Here is a 16,238-nt window from a genome sequence, read left to right as displayed (position 1 = left end):
CAAGATCACAACGCATAGAAATGAGGCTATTCGGCCCATTGAGCCTGCTACACCAGTTAATCACTGATTAAGTTGGAGTATATTGAAATGTCCCAAAACACTTGACAGCCACTGATTGACAGTGTTATGTTAAAACTGCAGCAGATTGCAAACATGATCCCTCAAGTAGAATGCACAGCTTGGCCCCACAAGCAGGACATTAACAGCAAGCAGATTACTTGTAGGGTATTGTGTTCAGTTCTGGTTGCCTCATTACAGGAAAGACATGGAAGCTTTAGAGAGGGTGCAGAGGAGATTCACCAGGATACTGTCTGGATTAGAGAGGGTGCAGAGGAGATTCACCAGGATGCTGCCTGGATTAGAGAGGGTGCAGAGGAGATTCACCAGGATGCAGCCTGGATTAGAGAGGGTGCAGAGGAGATTCACCAGGATGCTGTCTGGATTAGAGAGGGTGCACAGGAGATTCACCAGGATGCTGCCTGAATTAGAGAGGGTGCAGAGGAGATTTACCTGGATGCTGTCTGGATTAGAGAAGGTGCAGAGGAGATTCACCGGGATGCTGTCTGGATTAGAGAGGGTGCACAGGAGATTCACCAGGATGCTGTCTGGATTAGAGAGGGTGCACAGGAGATTCACCAGGATGCTGCCTGAATTAGAGAGGGTGCAGAGGAGATTTACCTGGATGCTGTCTGGATTAGAGAAGGTGCAGAGGAGATTCACCGGGATGCTGTCTGGATTAGAGAGGGTGCACAGGAGATTCACCAGGATGCTGTCTGGATTAGAGAGGGTGCACAGGAGATTCACCAGGATGCTGTCTGGATTAGAGAGCATGTTCTACGAGGTGAGGTTGAGTAAGCTAGGGTTTTCTCTTTGGAGTGAAGGAGGATGAGAGGTGACTTGATAGAGACGTACAAGAATGATAAGAGGCATAGACTGAGTAGCCAGCCACAGACCTTTTCTCCAGGGTGGAAATGGCTAATACAAGGGGGCATAATTTTAAGATGATAGGTGAAAAGTATGTGGGGGGAATGTTAGAGGCTGGTTCCCCTTCCTGACAGAGGATGGTGGGTGCAAGATGCCCGGGGTGGTGATAGGGGCAGATACACCAGGGACACTTAAAGGAGATCGGAGGTAAGTGGTGGGTGTGTGATACGTCCTGCCCGGGGTGGTGATTGTGGTGAACTACATATACCTGTCTGGACACGCCCCTCCCACTGACCCCGGTATAGAGGCGATTGAGGCCTGAGCCCGGCCTCTCAGTCTCCAGAATGTAGTATGGTGGTCAACCACTGCTTGTTCCTTCTTCCAGTCAATAAAAGCCAATATCTTGCCTTTACGTCTCAGAGTGAGTTATTGATTGTGCATCAGTGATAGAGGCAGATACATCAGGAACATTTAAGACTCATCAATAGACACATAGATGACAGAAAAATGCAGGGTTACGTGGGAGGGAAGGGTTGGAATGACCTCGGTTAAAAGCTTGCCACATCATGGGCCAGAATGTCCACTGACCTGTACTGAATTTCTTCCCATTTGCAAAGCAGTCTACACCTTTATTCTGTCTACCAAACTGCATAACCATACACCTCCCTATATTCCGTCTGCCACTTCTTTGCCCATTCCACAATCTGCCCAAGTCCTTCTGCAAACTCCCCGTTTGCTCAACACTATCTGCCCCTCCATCTATCCTTGATCAAATCCAGACTTCGATCTCAACTTTGCAGAAAACCTTGGGTTGAATCGGCAGGTGGCAGTCTCACTGCATAGAACACTACAGCACAGGAACAGGCCCTTCAGCTCATAAACCAAATAAATAAGTAATCAACTAACTAATCTCCTCTGCCTACACAATGTCCATATCCTTCCCTTTTCCTCACATTCATCTGCCTTTCTTAAAAGTCTCTAATGTTTCCGCCTCTACCACCACCCCAGGCAGCGCATTCTGTGCCTCTCACACCTCCTCTGAAATTAACGCCTCCCACCTTAAATGCAAGCCCTCTGGTATTAGACATTTCAATCCCAGAAAAAAAACACTGTCTCTATCAAGCCCTCCCTCAATCTTATGTAGAGTCTCAGAAAGATTACGAGGCCCCTGTATCTCCTTTCTGATGGTAGCAGTGAGAAAAGAACCTGGGCCTGGGTGGTGGGGGTCCTTGATAATGGATGCTGCTTTCCTTTTAGACGTGTTCAATGGTGAGACGGCTTTGCCTGTGATGGACTGGGCCACATCCACTACTTCCTGTAGGCTTTTACATTCTAGGGCAAAGGTGGTTCTATACCAGGCCACGATGCCACCATCAGTGTACTCACCCTACGCATCTGATGTGTCGAAGTTTTGGATGATATGCCAAGTCTAAGGATCTAAGAAGTGCCATGCTTTCTTTGCAGTGGCACTTAGATGTTGCATCCAGGGCAGATCCTCTCAAATGAAATTGCAGTGGAATTTAAATTTGCTGGCCTCTCCACCTCTGAACCCCAATGAGAACTGGCTCAAGTACCTCCAGTTTCCTGCTCACGCAGTCAATAATCAGTTCGCTGAGTCAGATGTTGTACCAGATATGAAGCAGCCGCAGAGAGTTGTAAATTTAGTCAGCTCCATCATGGGCACCAGCCTCTGTAGCATTCAGGACATCTTCGTGCAGCACAAAAAGGTGGCATCCATCACAAAGCCACAAAATCATAAGATGTAGGAGCAGAATCAGTCCATTTGGCCCATCGAGTCTGCTCTGCCATTTCATCATGGCTGATCGAATTTTCCTCTCAGTCCCAGTCTCCTGCCTTCTCCCCCTATCCCTTCACGACCTGCCCACCCACGAATCTATGAACCCCTGCCTTAAAGATACCTAAAGACTTGGTCTCCACAACTGCCTGTGGCAGAGAATTCCGCAGATTCACCTGTCTCTGACTACAGAAATCCCTCCCTCATCTCTGTTCTAAAAGGATGCCCTTCAACTCTGAGGCTGCGTCCTGTGGTCGCAGATTCTCCAGCCAGAAGACTGTCCACTGTATCAAGGTGTTTCACTATTCGATAGGTTTCAATTAGATCGCCCCTTACTCTTCTGAATTTCAGTGAATACAGGCCCTGAGCCATCAGGTGCTTGTCACGTACACACAACCCTGTAAAACTATCAGCCTCAATACAACTCACCTGGAGTCTGGTTTCGCTGTTAACAAAACACTGTCTTATTAGTAACTACGGCATATAGTAACTTAAACCAGGTAAATCACAAGTTAACGGTGTTATGCATATACAGGTGTAAATGAAGTTCCCAAACTCATTCAGGCTCAGGTGGCAAGAGTTACGACGGTCTGTAAGAAACGTTCAGTTCACACGCAAGGGATTGAAGTGAGAGAGACAGATACTTGTAATCTGAATAAAGAGGGGGTTGTCGATCCCTCTCGATGTCCTCCAAATCTTCCATGTCAGCCAAATGTGACCAACTTAACAGCGCCGTCTTCAAGTGATAATCTACCAACCCAGGCAAGGGTTAGACACCCCGGCAGATACCACAGGGTCACCCTTTACACGCACTGATACTCACAGATCGATTGCTCTTAATCGATCCTCAGCCCCACCCTTTTGGGCACTTAGTGGCAATTTCCACCACCAGTCTTCGTGTGTCTGTGTTCTGTGAAACAAGCAGTAACACTCGTTTAAATAGCATTGAGCTGAGCACCAGACGCCCATCATGTAGCGCTCTCTCTCTGCTTGCAGTCTCTCTTTTACAGACATGGTTCTTAAAGGCACAGTCCATAATGAATAAAACTGAAGATTACATCACAGTGCTCTTCACGTGATAAGCCATTCAATCTGAGATGATTTCAGTGAACCCTCTCCAGTTTCAGCACTTCCTTTCTAAGGAGCCCAACGCTGCTCACAATACTCCAAGCCTCTCTCTCTCTCTCTCTCTCTCTCTCACTCTTTGTGGGAACGGGGCCCGCTCTCGGGGTTTCACGACTGGCCGTTATTCGACATGCCAAGGACGTGGCCAAATAGATTAGCTCTCCTTCGGAGTTCTGGGATCTCGCGGCTCTGGAGACGGGCGGACCGGAGGTGGGTGTCCCGGTCCGAAATCTGTGTGTCACCAAAGTGGATAGCCTCACATTTATCCACATTAAACTGCATCTGCCATTACAGGAGTTGCCAGTCAACATTGAAGTCAGTGTAGCGGACTCCAGCTCCAGAATTTTCCCTCTGGGTTTACACCCAAAGCCTTCCCCACGAGTGGGTATAGCCACAAGACAGCGGAGGTTTGAGATCAAAGATTTCTTTCTCCGCCAGAAGCTGCCAGCCCTGGCTGGCGAGCCCCCCCTGCCCAAAGTGACTGGTTTTAAGGGTATATCAGATACAAGGGAAATATACAAGAGTTTATATAAAAGTATACATGGACAGACAAACACTGACAAACAACCAACGTGCAAAAGAAACCAGAGAAATAAATAAAATGGTACTAAGAATGTGTCGTAAAGTGTTTTAAAGTGAGTATGGAGCTTGAGGAATCAGCACTGCTACCCGGTTCTCTGGCAGCTCATTCCACACACCCAGCACCCTCGGTATAAGAAACCTCCCTTCAGATCTCCTTTAATACCTCCTCCTCGCCTGAACCTTAGTTCTCGATTCTCCAGCCCTGGATTATTTATTCTTTAGGGATACAGCGTGGAACAGGCCCTGCTGGCCCTACAAAGGTTCGCAACACCGTGCAACCCAGCTGTTTAACCCCAGCCCAATCACGGGACAATTTACAACAAATAAACATACTAATTGGTACATCAGGGAGGAAACCGGAGCACCTGGAGAAAACCCACGTAGTTGACAAAGAGGTTGCATAAGCTTACAGATAGCATCAGAATTGAACAGCAGACTGATACCCTGAGCTGTTACAGTGTCCTGCTAACCACTGTGCAACTGTGGTATCCCAGACACACAGGTGACTATATCTGCACTACCTTTCCCCTCTCAAGACTTATAAGCCTTTAAAAGGTCTCCACTCAGCTGCCTATGTTGTGGTGAGAATTAACCCAGCCCACACAATCTCTCCATATAACTACAACAAGCATCTTGCTGAATCCCTTCTGAGCTCTCTCTGTTGTTATCACATCCTTCCTGTGGTGCAGTGACCCAAACTGTGCACAATGCCTCGGATGGCTACAACATAATAACTCTAAACTCTTCATTCACTGTGTTTCAGTCCACAGGGTAAATGGGGAGGAAGCACAGAGGGTAGAATGGGGCAACTGCTCAGGATCAGAAAAAGCTGAGTTGTGAACTCAGCCAGCTCCATCACAGGCACTAGACTGCCCAGCATAGAGGCCCCCATCACCAGGACATGCCCTCTTCTCATTGCTACCATCAGAAGGAGGCACGGGAGCCTGAAGACACACACCTAATGATTCAGGAACAGCCTCTTCCCTTCCAGCATCTGATTTCTGAATGGGCAGTGTATCCATGAGCACAACATCATTTTCTTTTGCTCTCTTTTTGCACTAAGGCCCTCAATTGGTCGGGGTCAACCATGGATATTGTGTCCTAACACACACTTTGAAATTACCCCCTCTCACCTTAAATGCATGCTTTCTGGTTTAACCCTGGGAAAAAGATGCTGTCTATCTACTCCTTCTTTGCCTCTCATGATCTTATAAACCTCTATCAGATCTCCCCCAGCTTCTAACATCCTGGGAAAACAATGCAAGTTTGTCCAAACTCTCATTAGAGCACATGCCCTCCAGCCAAAGCAGCATCCTGATAAATCTCATCTGCACCCTCTCCAAAGTCCTGTCATCCTTCCTATAATGGGACAAAATTCCAGATGCGGCCCAAGTGGAGTTTTATAGCAACACACACAGAATGCTGGAGGAGCTCGGCAGGCCAGGCAGCATCCATGGAAAAGAGTGGACAGCCTATGCTTTAGGCCAAGACCTCCATCAGGAGGAGTAGCAGATTATCACAAATTCACTCAGTGTCAGATCAGATTAAGTAATTGAAAAATCTATTAAAGGAGTTAAGTAGCAGAATAGAAAGAAACTGAATGTAACCTGCTTTGACTTTCAGAACATTATCTAAGCAGTTATTAAATCAAATAAGTACTCATGGGATTGGGGATAATGGCAAGTTGGCCTTTATTTCATAAATGTTTTCATGTGATTAAAGACAACCTACACAAGTTCTACACCCAGTGGCCACTTTATTAGGTACACCTGCTCCTTAATGCAAATATCTAATTAGCCAATCATGTGGCAGCAACTCAATGCATTAAAGCATGCAGACATGGTCAAGCGGTTCAGTTATTGTTCAGACCAAACATCAGAATGGAGAAGAAATGTGATCTGAGTGACTTTGACCGTGGAATGATTGTTGGTGCCAGATGGGGTGGTTTGAGTATCTCAGAAACTGCTGATCTCCTGGGATTTTCTCTAGAGTTTACAGAGAATGGTACAAAAAAAAACACATCCAGTGAGTGGCAGTTCTGTGGGTGAAAACACTGTGTTAATTTGCGAGGTCACTGAAAAATAGCCAGACTGACTAAAGATGACTGGAAGACAACAATAACTCAAATACCCATGTGTTACAACAGTGGTGTGCAGAAGAGCATCTCTGAATGCACAACACATTGAACCTCAAAGTGGATGGGCTACAACAACAGAAGGCACTCAGTGGTTGTTAGTTACAGGAGGTAAAAATTACCATTGAAACATCCAGTGACATGCAACATTTGCAGCAACAACCACAGTCTGAGGACGTGCTGGGGGCAGCCCACAAGTGTGACACCTCCATGCCAAAATAGCATATACACAACATACTAACCCAAAAACGCACACGGTTGTGGAGAAAATCTACAAACCGCTCAGAGATTGTGGCTGGAATTGAACCATTATCTTACAGCTAATGCCAGATAGCATTACGTTATCTGGCTGCCCTTGTAGAACTGCAGTACCTTGGAGCATGGTGAGATTGCACCTGGAGAACTGTATATCAGTGGGTTTCCCCTACACAGGGAAGAATAAACTGTACTTACGAAGTTTAAGTTCTAAGTAAATTTATTATCAAAGTAAATATATGATAACGTACACAACCAGGGGGTTCATTTTCTTGCGGGGAATACTGTAAATACAAGAAGCACAATAGAATCAATGGAAGACCAAACAACAGGGTAAACAATAACGAATGTGCAAAAAAACTCTGCAAATACAAAAAGAAAAAAAATTCAACAAATATTGAGAACAGGAGATGAAGAGTACTTGAAAGTGAGCCCTGAACTGTACTGGGGCAAATGAAGTTGAGTGAAGTTATCCTCTCTGGCTCAAGATCCTGATGGCTGAGGGGTAATAACTGTTCCTGAAACTAATGGTGTGGGTCCTGAGCCTCCTGTACCTGCTTCCTGATGGCGGAAGTGGGATGACAACAAGGCCTTGCTGGCAGGAATCCCTGATGATGGATGCTGCTTTCCTGCGACCATGCTCCATATAGATGGGCTCAATAGTGGGGAGGGCCTTACCCATAATGGACTGGACCATGTCCACTACTTTTTGTAGGATTTTCTGTACTTTCTAGGCTGTGATGCAGTCAATATTGCCACCATACATCTACAGAGGTCTGTCGAAGTTTTAGATGACATGCCGAAACTTTGCAAACTTCTAAGTAAGTAGAGGCTCTGCTGTACTTTCTTTGAAATGGCAGTTACATGCTGAGCTCTGGACAGATCCTCTGAAATGATCAACACAGAGGAAAAAGAAACACAGCACAAGTTCAGATTGATTCCTTGTCACAGTTCACGTTCAAGGTTAATTGTCATTCAACCATACGTGAATACAGCCAACCGAAGCAGTGTTACTCTGGGGCCAAGGTGCAACACAATCATCCACGACACAAGACACACATAGCACAGACTAGAAAACAGTAAACATGCAGTCACACAAATATATATAAACCACGTTCCCGAGTCCCCCGCTCAGAGACTTGGGTGATATTATTTTAGTTTGTCCGGTTGATTGATGGTATACGGGATGCTGTTAGCAAGGACAAGCCCGCAGCAGTCCGATCATCACGTACTAGGGCAACTGCCGAGCACAATCCAGCTTGCCTTTCACTGAGCGAACACTGGAGGGCAGCACTGATGGGAAGGACCAGTAACCCAACACATCGTCCACTGCCAGTCTCGCCAATGAACCTGACTTACAGTACTTTTATATTACCAATTACCTCAGGCTCTTGCAATCACAAGAAAAATGTCCAAGACAATCATTTACCACAGTCATAGACCATGATACATGGGAGCAGAATTAGGCTATTCAGCCCATCAAGTCTGCTCTGCTATTCCACCATGTCTGATTTATTATCCCTCTCAAACCCGCTCTCCTGCTTTCTCCCTGTAACCTTTGAATCCCTGCTTTAAATATACCCAATAACTTGCCTTCCTCAAATTCCCCACCCTCTGACTAAAGAAATTCCTTCTCAAATGTTCTAAAGGCACATCCCTCTATTCCAAGACTGAGCCATCTGGTCCTAAACTCCCCGCACTATGGGAAACATCCTCTCCACACTCCACTCCACAGTCTAGAGCTTCTAATATTCAAAGGTTTTCATTGAAATCCCCCCCAACTCTTCTAAACTCCAACAAGAACAGCCCCAGAGCCATCAAACTCTTCAGCCATGTTAACCCTTTCATTCCCAGGAACCTCCTCTGGACCCTCTCCAATGCCACCACACATCCTTCCTTAGATAAGGGGCCCAAAATACTCCACATGAAGTCTGACCAAAGCCTCATGAAGCCCCTGAGCCACACAGCAAAAATAAAATCCACGAATACTGTGCTGATTCAGAAAGACAGCACAGGGATGCAGTTTTCACTTGGTAATTAATCTAAAACAGAACATTTAGCTGCTGTGTGCATTTTTTATGCTGAAATTTTTTTTTTTAAAAAAAAAGGCTTCACACAAATAGCTTTACAGTGCAGAGACCAGATGGAAAAGTTATAGGATAGGGAATATCTCACTCTTCCCATTGCCCATCCTAGCTCCCCTCTCACCCTTTAACTCCTCTCGTCACCTCCCTCTGATTCCCTTCTTCCTTCCCTTTTTCCCATGGTCCACTCAAAGTTCAAAGTAAATTTAATATCGAAGTACTTATAGGTCACCATACACTGTCCTGAGATTCAATTCCTTGTGGGTGTTCAGAAACCACACACACACACATCCCTCCCCCCTCCCCCCCCCCCGATGTGCATAGGGAGAATCACCTCTCCTATCAGGTCCCTCTTTGGCCTTTTAGTTCTTCTACTCATCAACTTCCCAGTTTCTTCATCGTCCCCTATCCTACCCAAACACCTTTCCTCTCACCTGTTTTCACCTCTCACCTGCCAGCTTGTACTCCTTCCCCTCCCATTCCAGTCATGATGAGGGATCACAACTCAAAATGTCAATTGTTTATTACTCGTCATAGATCCTCCTGACTTGCTGAGTTCCTCCAGCACTTTGTGTGTGTGTTGCCCTGGATTTCCAGCATCAGCAGGATCTCGTGTGTTGGTAACAGCGTCACCATGTACTCCGAACACCCTCTGCCCCGAACCAATCTCATTCAAACACGGAATTCTGTTGGTTGTCCTTGGCTGCAATTTCTCCAGTGGAGTCAGCCTAGGTGCGTTAACGTCCCACTGACACAGTCACTGAATTCCAGAGTAAGCCACAGCACTGATCGTCAACGTGCATCACGGACTGTCAAATGGAATCAGAATCTCCTCCGTTATAGTTCAGCACGGGCCACAGGTCTCAGCTTGAAACACAACTGCACAGGAAGAGCTAAAGGCAGCTCATCAACTTCCGATCCCACACTCAGTGGCCATCTTAGGTACGTCAGTACACCTGCTCGTTACTGCAAATATCTTATCAGCCAATCATAAAGCAGAAACTCAATGCATAAAAGCATGCCGACATGGTCAAGAGGTGCAGTTGTTGTTCAGAGCAAACGTCAAAATGGGGAAGAAATGTGATCCAAGTGACAGGGCCTGTTACCCTTCAGCCCAACTGTTCCATGCCAACCAAGTACCCCTCTATACTAGCCCTATTTTCCCACCTTTGGCCCATATCCCTGTAAATCAGGGCTTCCCAACCTTTTGGATTGCAATGGACCAACAGCATTAAGTAAGGGGTTCATGGAGCCTAGATTAGGCAGCCCTACCCAAAACCTTTCCCATCCATGTCCCGGTCCAAGTTTCTTTCAAATCTTGTTAGTATAGCTGCCTCATCCATTTCCTCTGGTAGCTCACATATGGAATGAAGTTGCCCCTCAGGTTCCTAGAGAGCCAAGGGGCAAAACAGTACCAATTGGCACTCACAACACACATAATTATGACAGCAGAAAAACAGTCACAAAATAACACAGTACTGTGCAAAAGTCACAGGCACGGATATATAGCTCAGCTGCCCAAGGCTTCTGCACAGTACTGTGATAATCTTATGCATTGCACTGTAATGCTGCCGCAAAAAACAAATTTCATGACATGTGAATGATAAAGCTAATTCTGATATGGGTCTGTACTGGGGACTGAAAGTGGGAGAGAGGAATCACATTGGGAAAAAGGGCGGAGAGGGAGCAGGAAGCACCGGAGAGACATTCTGTAATGATCAATAAACCAATTGTCAGTAATCAAATGACCTTGCCTGGTGTCTCATGGCTGGGTGTTTCGGCAGCCACACTACGCCCACCTCCAGCACTCCTTCTGTCATCTGTCCCACACCTCTCCTGCAGCACACCACCCTCACCATTCCCACTCTGGATTTACACACTCGCTCCCTGCTCAACATTGACAAATGCAGTACTGCATAAAAGTCTTGGGCATCCTGGTTACATAGATGTGCCTTAGACTTCTGCACCGTACTGCATATGAAAGAATAATATAGCTCAAGTCCTTATGTCATGGACTGCAGCTTGATGGTGCATGGAAGTTGCCCTGGAGTCAGGTATCTGCTAGTACAAGGTCACAGCGGTTCCTCATATCGCAATCCAGCTCGTCTCGCACCGAGTGAACACCAGAGGGCAGCACTGATGGGGGTGGCCAGTCCCCAACGCAGTAAGGAATCTAGCGGCACACTGCAGGCTCCAGTGTCTCACTGCCCGGGGGCTGCAACAGGCGACCCCCCAGGCAAAGGGGCCTTGTCAGTGCAACAACCGAGACAACACAGCTCCCTGAACCAGTGAATCGGATCTGCAGTACTCTACACGACCAACGTCCAAAAGGGTTTTGCAATCACAAAAAAAAATCCAAAACCATCGTCCACACCGTCCGGTAACGGCTTCTTCCCTGGGTGGTGTGCAGCTCCATCGCCATCCCACTGCAGTACTTGGTGCTCTTAATATCAATCAGTGCCTTGCAATTGTAAGAAAGACATAGAAGGCGAATCACTACACTGTTGGTTGGACCCAGAGGGGCCATTGCACCCGAGTACAACACCTTTTACCAGAAGATCCACGGTAGAGCAAAGTGCAATAGAATCAATGAAAAACCATAAACACTGACAAACAGCCAATATGCAAAATAGGCACACTGTGCAAATACAGAAAAAGCATACGTGCTTGGAACATTTGGTGTAGAGCCCTCGAGAGTGAGTCCATAGGTTGTGTTCAGGGTTAAGGTGAGAGGGGTTATCCACAACGATTCAGGAGCCTGATGGTTGATGGGTAATAACTGGCATGGGCCCCATGTCTCCTGTACCCCATTCCCGATGGCAGCAGCCAGAAGGGACATGGCCTGGATGGTGCAGGCACTTGATGATGAACTCTGCTTTCTTGTAGCAGCATTCCTTGTAGATGTGCACAGTAGCGGGGAGAGTTTTGCCTGTGAAGAATTGGGCTGTATCCACCATTTTCTGTAGACGTCTCCATTTCGGGGCACTGGTGTTTCCCTACCTGGAAGTGATGTAACCAGTCAAAATATTCTCCCCGGACACCTACAGAAGTTTGTCAAAGTTTTAGGTGCCATCCCAAATCTGTGCAAACGTCTAAGAAAGTAGAGGCAACGTCATGCCCACTTTGAGCGGTGAATGAGGTCACCCCTCATTTTCCTAAGTTCCAATGGGTATCGTCCCAGCCTGCTCAAACTCTTCCTATAACTCAGTTGACCCATTTTATTTACAGTTACTTGCCCCCACACCCCAACATTCACAGTACCAAATAATGATTACAAGCTAATAAAATTCTCATCTGTTTTCAAATTTCCCCTGGGACTCACCTCTCCCTTTCTCCTGTATTACCTAGCCCTCTCCAATCCACCATTTCCAATTCAGGCCTCTCAGAATCAGTATTATTATCACTGACAGGTCTCGAAATTTGTCAGTTTGTGGCACCAGTACATTGCAATACACAAGTTACTACGAATTATAATAACAAATATAAAAAGAAATAAGTATAGCAAAAAAAAGAGTTAAAGAGTGAGATAGTGTACATGGGTGCAATGTCCATTCAGAAATCTGATGGCAGTGGGGAAGAAGATGTTCCTGAAACGTTGTGTGTGTCTTCAGGCTTCCATACCTCCTTCCTGATAGTAGCAATGAGAAGAAGGTGTGTCCATGGTGGTGAGGGTCTTTAATGACAAATCAAACCAAGTTTAACTATCATTCAACCATATTTAAATACAGCTGAACAAGACAGTGTTCCTCTGGGGCCAAGGGGCAAAATGGCTAGCAAAGAAGCATATTCACTCAAAAAAAAAACCATGCAGTGTATATAGTCCAAGACACTGAGGAACAATACCTTGTTACAGAATCCAGGCAGTGCACTGACACACACAATCCTGCAGTCATTACTCCACTCAAACACATGAGGGCAGCACCAACAGGAGAGGCCAGCCGCCAGCCGACTGCGGACATGACGCTGAAACGCTGCCGCATCATCTCAACTGGTCTGCAGCAGCAGGCAAGCCCAAGGCTTGAGGCCTAGTCCTTGTTACAGCTGAGGCTGCGCTGCTCTCATGCCACCAGACAGGGGTAACAGGCCTGAGGCAACTTGCACTATCACCGTCCGCCAGAGTCTTGCGATCACAGGTGAAATGCCCAAGACAATCTTCCACAGTCATACTGCATGCCACCTTCACGCACCAACTTAGACACCTTCGAGTAGCAGGCAGTGCCATACCTGCAGGCAGGTCAGCTCCTCCTGAGGCACCACCCTTTGATGATGTCCTCAACGGTGGGGAAGCTAGTGCCTGTGATGAACCAATGAAGGGTCACACCGACCGCTCATTCCCCTCCACAGATGCTGCCTGACCTGTGTGTCGCTCTGGGTTTCCAGCACCTGCAGAATCTCTTGTGTTTATAACAGTTCTACCATGTAGTCCGAACACCCTCTGTCATGAACAGTTGTCAACAACACACTGAATTCCTCTGGTCGTCATTGGCAGCACTTTCCCCGGTGCAGTCAGCCAAGGGTCATGGACAAAATGCAATCTAAGTGACCTTGACGGTGGAATGATTGTTGGGAGCCAGACTGGGTGGTTTGGAACTGATGATCTGGGATATTCGTGCAGAACCTTCTCAAGAGACCGGTGTGAAAAACAAAAGCATCGAGTAAGCAGCAGCTGTGTGGACAAAAACACCTCGTTAATGAGAGGTTTGAGACTGGTCACACTGGTTCCAGGTGGCAGAAACCCGACAGGAATTCAGATAACCTCGCATTACAACAGTGGTGTGCAGAAGAGCATCTCTGAACACACAACACCTCGAACCTCGAAGTGGATGGAGTACAGCAGCAGACGATCACAAACATACACCCAGTGGTCACTTTATTAGGTAAAAGGAGGTATCTAACAAAGTGACTACTGAGTGAAGGCCATGTAATAAGGTAAACAGGCCCTTTGGCCCCACTGATTCATGCCAACCAAAATATCCAACTATACTAGTCTTATTTCCCACTTTTGGCCCATATCCTTCTGAACGTTTCCTATCCACGTACCAGTCCAAATACCTTTTAAATCTTGTTAAAATAGCTTTCATAACAGATGACCTATTATGTAGCAATAAAACTAATGAACCTAACCCAGCAATATAAGAAAATAAACCTAGGCATATTCATACAGACTTAAGTGTACTTAAAAGTACTTAAACGATAAACAAAGTGAAGAGGTCATTCCTGGCTGCTTCTAACTCTAACCAGACTAAAAACTGAACTAAAGACAAAGCATGAATACGTAATTATACCCTTCACTCTACCACACCCTAACCCATGTGACAAATTACCCGTAATAACATGCAAAATACAATGCAGACAGAAAATAGATCCTACACATCAGCAAAGTGCATATTTGCTACCATATACTACTCCGAGACTCATTTGCTTACCGGCATTCACAGGGAAAAATACAGCATTTTATGAAAAACTTCGTAAGTAGACAGACTTACAAAACAATCAACATGTGAAACGCAGATGAAAGCATGCTGAGGACACCAGTTGTAGAGACTCGAAGAGCGAGTCTGTAGATAGGGAAGTCAGTTCAGAGTTGAAGTGAGTGAAGTTATCCCATGCCAGCTCAAGAGCCTGATGGTTGAAGTCAAGTCACTTTTATTGTCATTTCGACCATAACTGCTGGTACAGTGCATAGTAAAATGAGACAACGTTTTTCAGGACCACGGTGTTACATGACACAGTACAAAAACTAGACTGAACCATGTTAAAAAAAAACAACAGAGACACTAGACTACAGACCTACCCAGGACTGCGTAAAGGGTAATAACTAATCCCGAATGTGGTTCATATCCCATGATATTTAGCAGGCCAAGCGGCATCTGTGGAAAAGAGTAAACAGTCAACGTTTCAGGCTGAGACCATTGATGAGGAGTGGTCTCATGCTGAAACGTCGACTGTTCACTCTTTTCCATAGATGCTGTCTGGTCCGCTGAGTTCCTCCAGCATTTTGTGTCTATGGCTTGTTTATCATGTAATTTGTTGTTTAATGGCAGCAGTACAACACAACACACAAAAAATAAATCACCAGAAGTTACAATAACTAATATAAAAATGGTGGTACAAAAAGAGCAAAATAGTGAGGTAATGTTCGTAGACCAATCAGATGGCAGAGAGGAAGAAACTGTTCCTGAAACATTGAATGTGTCTCTTCAAGTTCCTGTACCTCCTCGATGATGGTAGCAAAGACAAAAGAAGTCATGTCCTGGGTGATGAGGGTCCTTAATGATGGATGCCACCTTTTTGAGGCATCGCTGTGGAAGGTGTCCTGGACGGTGGGGAGGCTGGTGTCCATGATGGAGCTGCTGAGTTTGCAGATGTCTGCAGCTTTTTCCGATCCTGTGCAGTGGTCCCTCCACACCAGATGGGATGTAACCAACAGAATGCTCTCCATAGTGCATCCACAGAAATTTGCTAGAATTTTCGATGATAAAACAAATCTCAACTCCCAGGGAAATTCAGTGACTCTGCCTTCAGCTGTTGAGGCCTGAAGCCTCTCAACCTCTTTCCTTCTTTACCACATTGAAATAGAAAAGATTTAAAAAGTAGAACTGATTTATTAGTGACAGGGGTTTTACTTGAAGAGTGATCTAATACAGGTGTAACGTTCTCCTTCACGTGTACTGATAACGCCGAATTCAACGTCGAGATAAACCAGTTAATAAGAACCAGATCGCAGTAAGATTAACCATTTACTGTTCACTCTTCACATTAACATATGGTGAAAACTGTTGATAAAACAATACAAGATTGATACAGTATTTGTTCCTTCCTTAATATCACATTTCAAGTGTAAATACTTGCAAAGGTGACTATAACTACATTACACTAAGGTGCAGTATACAGGGAGAGTTTACCTGCTCCATTGACTACTTTAAATACACTTCCATGCAAACTATCCGCGACTCTTTAACTAACGAAAGCATAAACATTATCTACCGTCGTTACTTCTAACAGGATCGGCATTAACATCTTAGTTCAATATATCGATTATCTATTAACTTACAGCGTTGCTCTCACTGTGATTTCTCATGCCTGCAAAACAACTTCTGCTCAGGTGAGCCTCGTGGTAAGCCCCCACCCTTGCGCTAATTTCAAACCGGTATTTTCCCACAAGACGCGGCGAAACTGGATGTGACGTCATCGCATGCCGATATATTTTACATGCAATGAATATACTTTAAACACTTCTAATTCTAACTAGAAAATACTATTGAATGAATTACTAAGCGAAAATATTATAAACTAAATAACTGTCGTAAAGACAGCACAATAGGGTATTTTCTATTTC

The sequence above is a fragment of the Hypanus sabinus genome, chromosome 2, assembly GCF_030144855.1.
Source record: "Hypanus sabinus isolate sHypSab1 chromosome 2, sHypSab1.hap1, whole genome shotgun sequence".
NCBI classification, from domain to species: domain Eukaryota; kingdom Metazoa; phylum Chordata; class Chondrichthyes; order Myliobatiformes; family Dasyatidae; genus Hypanus; species Hypanus sabinus.
This window is presented reverse-complemented; position numbering follows the sequence as displayed.